This window comes from Cherax quadricarinatus, chromosome 67 (assembly GCF_038502225.1).
Source record: "Cherax quadricarinatus isolate ZL_2023a chromosome 67, ASM3850222v1, whole genome shotgun sequence".
Lineage (NCBI taxonomy): Eukaryota > Metazoa > Arthropoda > Malacostraca > Decapoda > Parastacidae > Cherax > Cherax quadricarinatus.
The window spans coordinates 6,453,477-6,463,476 of NC_091358.1; the positions used below are offsets into that span (position 1 = coordinate 6,453,477).

The 10,000-nt window shown below is 43.8% G+C and overlaps 1 protein-coding gene across 1 annotated transcript in view; it reads right to left on the reverse strand.

Moving 5' to 3' along the window:
• LOC128699699 (glycine receptor subunit alpha-4) overlaps window positions 1-10,000 on the reverse strand; it is a 193,095-nt gene that overhangs the window by 121,030 nt on the left and 62,065 nt on the right. The gene's annotated exons all lie outside the window — the stretch shown is intronic.

The window sequence follows — 10,000 nt, forward strand, 5'->3', positions numbered from 1 at the left end:
CTGGAGAGCTGTTGTAAACTGTACGTGGTTCTGGAGAGCTGTTGTAAACTGTACGTGGTTGTGGAGAGCTGTTGTAAACTGTACGTGGTTCTGGAGAGCTGTTGTAAACTGTACGTGGATCTGGAGAGTTGTTGTAAAATGTACGTGGTTCTGGAGAGCTGTTGTAAACTGTACGTGGATCTGGAGAGCTGTTGTAAACTGTACGTGGTTCTGGAGAGCTGTTGTAAACTGTACGTGGTTCTGGAGAGCTGTTGTAAACTGTACGTGGTTCTGGAGAGCTGTTGTAAACTGTACGTGGTTCTGGAGAGCTGTTGTAAACTGTACGTGGATCTGGAGAGTTGTTGTAAAATGTACGTGGTTCTGGAGAGCTGTTGTAAACTGTACGTGGATCTGGAGAGCTGTTGTAAACTGTACGTGGTTCTGGAGAGCTGTTGTAAACTGTACGTGGTTCTGGAGAGCTGTTGTAACCTGTACGTGGTTCTGGAGAGCTGTTGTAAACTGTACGTGGTTGTGGAGAGCTGTTGTAAACTGTTCGTGAGTCTGGAGAGCTGTTGTAAACTGTACGTGGTTCTGGAGAGCTGTTGTAAACTGTACGTGGTTCTGGAGAGCTGTTGTAAACTGTACGTGGTTCTGGAGAGCTGTTGTAAACTGTTCGTGAGTCTGGAGAGCTGTTGTAAACTGTACGTGGTTCTGGAGAGCTGTTGTAAACTGTACGTGGTTCTGGAGAGCTGTTGTAAACTGTTCGTGAGTCTGGAGAGCTGTTGTAAACTGTACGTGGTTCTGGAGAGCTGTTGTAAACTGTACGTGGTTCTGGAGAGCTGTTGTAAACTGTACGTGGGTTTGGAGAGCTGTTGTAAACTGTACGTGGGTCTGGAGAGCTGTTGTAATCTGTACGTGGGTCTGGAGAGCTGTTGTAAACTGTACGTGGTTCTGGAGAGCTGTTGTAAACTGTACGTGGTTCTGGAGAGCTGTTGTAAACTGTACGTGGGTCTGGAGAGCTGTTGTAAACTGTACGTGGGTCTGGAGAGCTGTTGTAAACTGTACGTGGGTCTGGAGAGCTGTTGTAAACTGTACTTGGTTGTGGAGAGCTGTTGTAAACTGTACGTGGTTCTGGAGAGCTGTTGTAAACTGTACTTGGTTGTGGAGAGCTGTTGTAAACTGGACGTGTTTCTGGAGAGCTGTTGTAAACTGTTCGTGAGTCTGGAGAGCTGTTGTAAACTGTTCGTGAGTCTGGAGAGATGTTGTAAACTGTACGTGGTTCTGGAGAGCTGTTGTAAACTGTACGTGGGTCTGGAGAGCTGTTGTAAACTGTACTTGGTTGTGGAGAGCTGTTGTAAACTGTACGTGGTTCTGGAGAGCTGTTGTAAACTGTTCGTGAGTCTGGAGAGCTGTTGTAAACTGTACGTGGTTCTGGAGAGCTGTTGTAAACTGTACGTATTTCTGGAGAGCTGTTGTAAACTGTACGTGGTTCCGGAGAGCTGTTGTAAACTGTTCGTGAGTCTGGAGAGCTGTTGTAAACTGTACGTGGTTCTGGAGAGCTGTTGTAAACTGTACTTGGGTCTGGAGAGCTGTTGTAAACTGTACGTGGTTCTGGAGAGCTGTTGTAAACTGTACGTGGGTCTGGAGAGCTGTTGTAAACTGTACGTGGGTCTGGAGAGCTGTTGTAAACTGTACGTGGTTGTGGAGAGCTGTTGTAAACTGTACGTGGTTCTGGAGAGCTGTTGTAAACTGTACGTGGTTCTGAAGAGCTGTTGTAAACTGAACGTGGTTCTGGAGAGCTGTTGTGAACTGTACGTGGTTGTGGAGAGCTGTTGTAAACTGTACGTGGTTGTGGAGAGCTGTTGTAAACTGTACGTGGTTCTGGAGAGCTGTTGTAAACTGTACGTGGTTGTGGAGAGCTGTTGTAAACTGTACGTGGGTCTGGAGAGCTGTTGTAAACTCTACGTGGGTCTGGAGAGCTGTTGTAAACTGTACGTGGTTGTGGAGAGCTGTTGTATACTGTACGTGGTTCTGGAGAGCTGTTGTAAACTGTACGTGGTTCTGAAGAGCTGTTGTAAACTGTACGTGGTTCTGGAGAGCTGTTGTGAACTGTACGTGGTTGTGGAGAGCTGTTGTAAACTGTACGTGGTTGTGGAGAGCTGTTGTAAACTGGACGTGTTTCTGGAGAGCTGTTGTAAACTGTTCGTGAGTCTGGAGAGCTGTTGTAAACTGTTCGTGAGTCTGGAGAGCTGTTGAAAACTGTACGTGGTTCTGGAGAGCTGTTGTAAACTGTACGTGGGTCTGGAGAGCTGTTGTAAACTGTACTTGGTTGTGGAGAGCTGTTGTAAACTGTACGTGGTTCTGGAGAGCTGTTGTAAACTGTTCGTGAGTCTGGAGAGCTGTTGTAAACTGTACGTGGTTCTGGAGAGCTGTTGTAAACTGTACGTATTTCTGGAGAGCTGTTGTAAACTGTACGTGGTTCCGGAGAGCTGTTGTAAACTGTTCGTGAGTCTGGAGAGCTGTTGTAAACTGTACGTGGTTCTGGAGAGCTGTTGTAAACTGTACTTGGGTCTGGAGAGCTGTTGTAAACTGTACGTGGTTCTGGAGAGCTGTTGTAAACTGTACGTGGGTCTGGAGAGCTGTTGTAAACTGTACGTGGGTCCGGAGAGCTGTTGTAAACTGTACGTGGTTGTGGAGAGCTGTTGTAAACTGTACGTGGTTCTGGAGAGCTGTTGTAAACTGTACGTGGTTCTGAAGAGCTGTTGTAAACTGTACGTGGTTCTGGAGAGCTGTTGTAAACTGTACGTGGTTGTGGAGAGCTGTTGTAAACTGTACGTGGTTGTGGAGAGCTGTTGTAAACTGTACGTGGTTCTGGAGAGCTGTTGTAAACTGTACGTGGTTGTGGAGAGCTGTTGTAAACTGTACGTGGGTCTGGAGAGCTGTTGTAAACTGTACGTGGGTCTGGAGAGCTGTTGTAAACTGTACGTGGTTGTGGAGAGCTGTTGTAAACTGTACGTGGTTCTGGAGAGCTGTTGTAAACTGTACGTGGTTCTGAAGAGCTGTTGTAAACTGTACGTGGTTCTGGAGAGCTGTTGTGAACTGTACGTGGTTCTGGAGAGCTGTTGTAAACTGTACGTGGTTGTGGAGAGCTGTTGTAAACTGTACGTGGTTCTGGAGAGCTGTTGTAAACTGTACGTGGTTGTGGAGAGCTGTTGTAAACTGTACGTGGTTCTGGAGAGCTGTTGTAAACTGTACGTGGTTGTGGAGAGCTGTTGTAAACTGTACGTGGTTCTGGAGAGCTGTTGTAAACTGTACGTGGTTGTGGAGAACTGTTGTAAACTGTACGCGGTTGTGGAGAGCTGTTGTAAACTGTACGTGGTTCTGGAGAGCTGTTGTAACCTGTACGTGGTTCTGGAGAGCTGTTGTAAACTGTACGTGGTTGTGGAGAGCTGTTGTAAACTGTTCGTGAGTCTGGAGAGCTGTTGTAAACTGTACGTGGTTCTGGAGAGCTGTTGTAAACTGTACGTGGTTCTGGAGAGCTGTTGTAAACTGTTCGTGAGTCTGGAGAGCTGTTGTAAACTGTACGTGGTTCTGGAGAGCTGTTGTAAACGGTACGTGGTTCTGGAGAGCTGTTGTAAACTGTTCGTGAGTCTGGAGAGCTGTTGTAAACTGTACGTGGTTCTGGAGAGCTGTTGTAAACTGTACGTGGTTCTGGAGAGCTGTTGTAAACTGTACGTGGGTCTGGAGAGCTGTTGTAAACTCTACGTGGGTCTGGAGAGCTGTTGTAAACTGTACGTGGTTCTGGAGAGCTGTTGTAATCTGTACGTGGTTCTGGAGAGCTGTTGTAAACTGTACGTGGGTCTGGAGAGCTGTTGTAAACTGTACGTGGTTGTGGAGAGCTGTTGTAAACTGTACGTGGTTCTGGAGAGCTGTTGTAACCTGTACGTGGTTCTGGAGAGCTGTTTTAAACTGCACGTGGTTGTGGAGAGCTGTTGTAAACTGTTCGTGAGTCTGGAGAGCTGTTGTAAACTGTACGTGGTTCTGGAGAGCTGTTGTAAACTGTACGTGGTTCTGGAGAGCTGTTGTAAACTGTTCGTGAGTCTGGAGAGCTGTTGTAAACTGTACGTGGTTCTGGAGAGCTGTTGTAAACGGTACGTGGTTCTGGAGAGCTGTTGTAAACTGTTCGTGAGTCTGGAGAGCTGTTGTAAACTGTACGTGGTTCTGGAGAGCTGTTGTAAACTGTACGTGGTTCTGGAGAGCTGTTGTAAACTGTACGTGGGTCTGGAGAGCTGTTGTAAACTCTACGTGGGTCTGGAGAGCTGTTGTAAACTGTACGTGGTTCTGGAGAGCTGTTGTAAACTGTACGTGGTTCTGGAGAGCTGTTGTAAACTGTACGTGGGTCTGGAGAGCTGTTGTAAACTGTTCGTGAGTCTGGAGAGCTGTTGTAAACTGTACGTGGTTCTGGAGAGCTGTTGTAAACTGTACGTGGTTCTGGAGAGCTGTTGTAAACTGTACGTGGGTCTGGAGAGCTGTTGTAAACTCTACGTGGGTCTGGAGAGCTGTTGTAAACTGTACGTGGTTCTGGAGAGCTGTTGTAAACTGTACGTGGTTCTGGAGAGCTGTTGTAAACTGTACGTGGGTCTGGAGAGCTGTTGTAAACTCTACGTGGGTCTGGAGAGCTGTTGTAAACTGTATGTGGTTCTGGAGAGCTGTCGTGAACTGTACGTGAGTCTGGAGAGATGTTGTAAACTGTACGTGGGTCTGGAGAGCTGTCGTGAACTGTACGTGAGTCTGGAGAGCTGTTGTAAACTGTACGTGGGTCTGGAGAGCTGTCGTGAACTGTACGTGAGTCTGGAGAGCTTTTGTAAACTGTACGTGGGTCTGGAGAGCTGTTGTAAACTGTACGTGAGTCTGGAGAGCTTTTGTAAACTGTACGTGGGTCTGGAGAGCTGTCGTGAACTGTACGTGAGTCTGGAGAGGTCAGGGACGGGTCACAAATGACCTCTGTCACAAAGTCTATATACCTCCTTTCCTACCTGTCTACCTACCTATCTACCTACCTACCTCTCTACCTATCTACCTACCTGCCTATTTACGTAATTACCTACCTACATACCTACCCACTTATCTACCTACATACCTACCTACCTACATACCTACATACCTACATACCTACATACCTACCTACCTACCTATCTGCAGTCTACCTGGAGGTCGTTCCGGAGGGGTCAACGTCCCCGCGGCCCAGTCCTTGGCCAGGCCTTCCGGGGGGTCAGAGCAAATAAGGAAAGCATTAATCGCTAACAAAGATTAGATATAACCCACGGAACGGGAGGGATTTGAACTAATGGTTAGTGAATCGCAAAACTCCAGGCCAGTGTGTTAACCACTGGCTTGCCGTGGGTTCTAACCCTACCCATAACACGGTTTCCTTGCATTCGTGCCAGTAGATACAGTATTTCAAAATAATAGACCCAGTTTGAAAGCAGTATATACGACGATCGGGTCCATATATATAAAACACCCTGTATATACATAATTATGAAACACGCTGTATATACATTTATGAAACACCCTGTATATACATAATTATGAAACACCCTGTATATACATAATTATGAAACACCCTGTATATACATAGTTATGAAACACCCTGTATATACATAATTATGAAACACCCTGTATATACATAATTATGAAACACCCTGTATATACATAATTATGAAACACCCTGTATATACATAATTATGAAACACCCTGTATATACATAGTTATGAAACACCCTGTATATACATAATTATGAAACACCCTGTATATACATAATTATGAAACACCCTGTATATACATAGTTATGAAACACCCTGTATATACATAATTATGAAACACCCTGTATATACATAGTTATAGTTATGAAACACCCTGTATATACATAATTATGAAACACCCTGTATATACATAGTTATGAAACACCCTGTATATACATAATTATGAAACACCCTGTATATACATAGTTATGAAACACCCTGTATATACATAATTATGAAACACCCTGTATATACATAATTATGAAACACCCTGTATATACATAATTATGAAACACCCTGTATATACATAATTATGAAACACCCTGTATATACATAATTATGAAACACCCTGTATATACATAATTATGAAACACCCTGTATATACATAATTATGAAACACCCTGTATATACATAATTATGAAACACCCTGTATATACATAAGCAAGAGACCAAGGCAATGAAAAATAAATTAGTGAATTGTCTTACTTAAACTCATACAGACGTTCCATAATTAAGTTCCACCATCTGGAGAATTCTCAAAAACAAAAGAAGTCAGGTGTCCTACACCTGGGCAAGATGTCGTCTGGGAAAAAACAAATAATCCAACAAATTTTCAGTGTCAGAACTCTTAGCAGTGATGCTAATTAGCTCACTTTGATACAGTTTGTTGAGGTGCTAAGAATGGTAATGCACTATTTACTGAGGTGCTAAGAAGGTAAATGTACCATTTAGTGAGGTGCTAAGAAGGTAAATGTACCATTTACTGAGGTGCTAAGAAGGTAAATGCACCATTTACTGAGGTACTAAGAAGGTAAATGCACCATTTACTGAGGTGCTAAGAAGGTAAATGCACCATTTACTGAGGTACTAAGAAGGTAAATGCACCATTTACTGAGGTACTAAGAAGGTAAATGCACCATTTACTGAGGTACTAAGAAGGTAAATGCACCATTTACTGAGGTACTAAGAAGGTAAATGCGCCAAGAATTTTTCTGAGCCGTGTGGTGTGAAAGTGGTTCAACTTTCTGGCGTGACGTTTGTAGACAGTCCAGGTTTCGCAGCCATAGAGAAGTGTGGTGAGGACTATGGCTCTGTACACCTTGATCTTGGTGCTTGTGGTGATGCCTCTTCGGTTCCATACATTCTTGTGGAGCCTGCCGAAGGTGGCACTGGCTTTGGCAAGTCTGGCATTCACCTCATCATCGATGACAACGTTTCTGGAAAGGGTACTGCCGAGGTAGGTGAATTTGTCTACGGCGTTCAGTCGCTGCCCGTTGATGGTGATGTTTGGCTCAACATACGTCTTTCCCGGAGCAGGCTGGTGCATCACTTCAGTCTTCGTTGTACCGATTGTCAGCCCGAAGTTGTTGCAGGCGTCAGAGAACTTGTCAACACTGTGCTGCATGGCGGCTTCTGAAGCAGCGTTGAGGGAGCAGTCATCAGCAAATAGCAGGTCATTAATGGTGTCAGTTGCAGCCTTGGTTTTTGCTTGAAGCCTCCTGAGGTTGAAAATAGACCCATCTGTACGGTACCTGATGCCGATTCCTGCGTCTGTGTCCCTGAATGCGTCTGTAAGCATGGCCGAGAACATCAGGCTGAACAGGGTGGGAGCAAGCACGCAGCCTTGTTTCACTCCATTTGAGACTGGGAATGGTTTAGACGTCTCTCGGTTGTCTTGGACTCTGGCCAGCATTCCATCGTGAAGTTGGCGTACGATGGCGATAAACGTCTTTGGGCAGCCGTACTTTGCCATGATTCTCCAATGGCCCTCTCTACTAACGGTGTCGAAGGCCTTGGTCAAATCGATGTAGGTGGAGTACAAGTCGGCGTTCTGTTCCTGACATTTCTCCTGTAGCTGTCTAGCAGCGAACACCATGTCGATATTCCCGCGATCTTTCCGGAAGCTGCACTGGCTTTCAGGTAGGAGTCCTTGCTCTAGATGTTCATTGAGCCGATTGAGTAGAACTCTAGCCAGGGTTTTGCCTGCGATGGAGAGCAGGGAGATACCACGGTGGTTGTCGCATGCCTAGCGGTTTCCTTTTCGTTTGTAGAGATGCACGATGGAAGCATCTTTAAAGTCCTGAGGAACTGTCTCGTACTGCCATACAAGCTGGAAGAGTTGGTGAAGTTTCTTAGTACTGAGGTACTAAGAAGGTAAATGCACCATTTACTGAGGTACTAAGAAGGTAAATGCACCGTTTACTGAGGTACTAAGAAGGTAAATGCACCATTTACTGAGGTACTAAGAAGGTAAATGCACCATTTACTGAGGTACTAAGAAGGTAAATGCACCGTTTACTGAGGTACTAAGAAGGTAAATGCACCATTTACTGAGGTGCTAAGAAGGTAATTGCACCGTTTACTGAGGTACTAAGAAGGTAAATGTACCATTTACTGAGGTACTAAGAAGGTAAATGCACCATTTACTGAGGCACTAAGAAGGTAAATGCACCGTTTACTGAGGTACTAAGAAGGTAAATGTACCATTTACTGAGGAACTAAGAAGGTAAATGCACCATTTACTGAGGCACTAAGAAGGTAAATGCACCGTTTACTGAGGTACTAAGAAGGTAAATGCACCATTTACTGAGGTACTAAGAAGGTAAATGCACCATTTAGTGAGGTTCTAAGAAGGTAAATGCACCATTTACTGAGGTTCTAAGAAGGTAAATGCACCATTTACTGAGGTGCTAAGAAGGTAAATGCACCATTTACTGAGGTGCTAAGAAGGTAAATGCACCATTTACTGAGGTACTAAAAAGGTAAATGCACCATTTACTGAGGTACTAAGAAGGTAAATGCACCATTTACTAAGGTACTAAGAAGGTAAATGCACCATTTACTGAGGTACTAAGAAGGTAAATGCACCATTTAGTGAGGTTCTAAGAAGGTAAATGCACCATTTACTGAGGTACTAAGAAGGTAAATGCACCAATTACTGAGGTACTAAGAAGGTAAATGCACCATTTACTGAGGTACTAAGAAGGTAAATGCACCATTTACTGAGGTACTAAGAAGGTAAATGTACCATTTACTGAGGTACTAAGAAGGTAAATGTACCATTTACTGAGGTACTAAGAAGGTAAATGCACCATTTACTGAGGTACTAAGAAGGTAAATGCACCATTTACTGAGGTACTAAGAAGGTAAATGTACCATTTACTGAGGTACTAAGAAGGTAAATGTACCATTTACTGAGGTACTAAGAAGGTAAATGTACCATTTACTGAGGTACTAAGAAGGTAAATGTACCATTTACTGAGGTACTAAGAAGGTAAATGTACCATTTACTGAGGTACTAAGAAGGTAAATGCACCATTTACTGAGGTACTAAGAAGGTAAATGCACCATTTACTGAGGTACTAAGAAGGTAAATGCACCATTTACTGAGGTACTAAGAAGGTAAATGCACCATTTACTGACGTACTAAGAAGGTAAATGCACCATTTACTGAGGTACTAAGAAGGTAAACGCACCATTTACTGACGTACTAAGAAGGTAAATGCACCATTTACTGAGGTACTAAGAAGGTAAATGCACCATTTACTGAGGTACTAAGAAGGTAAATGCACCATTTACTGACGTACTAAGAAGGTAAATGCACCGTTTACTGAGGTACTAAGAAAGTAAATGCACCATTTACTGACGTACTAAGAAGGTAAATGGACCGTTTACTGAGGTACTAAGAAGGTAAATGCACCATTTACTGAGGTGCTAAGAAGGTAAATGCACCATTTACTGAGGTACTAAGAAGGTAAATGCACCATTTACTGAGGTACTAAGAAAGTAAATGCACCATTTACTGAGGCACTAACTACGTACATTCCAGGGTTTACTGAGAAAAATATCAAGAAAATACTGCAAGACAAAAATGCTTGCTGAAAGGAACAAGACAAAACGTAAACAAAAGATAACAACACAGAAGATGTTGACAGCCAAGACGGAGAGAAGATAACAGAGATTTCTCGGTAATTCCAGGAAGGATAACAAGATGACCTAGATGATCCAGGAAGGATAACAAGATGACCTAGATGATCCAGGAAGGATAACAAGATGACCTAGATGATCCAGGAAGGATAACAAGATGACCTAGATGATCCAGGAAGGATAACAAGAAGACCTAGATGAAAATTAAGAAGACAGAGATCCTTACCGGGATTTTGTTCTCCTGTTGTCTGATGATCAACCTAACTGTTGATGGAGGGAACCAAAAGTTG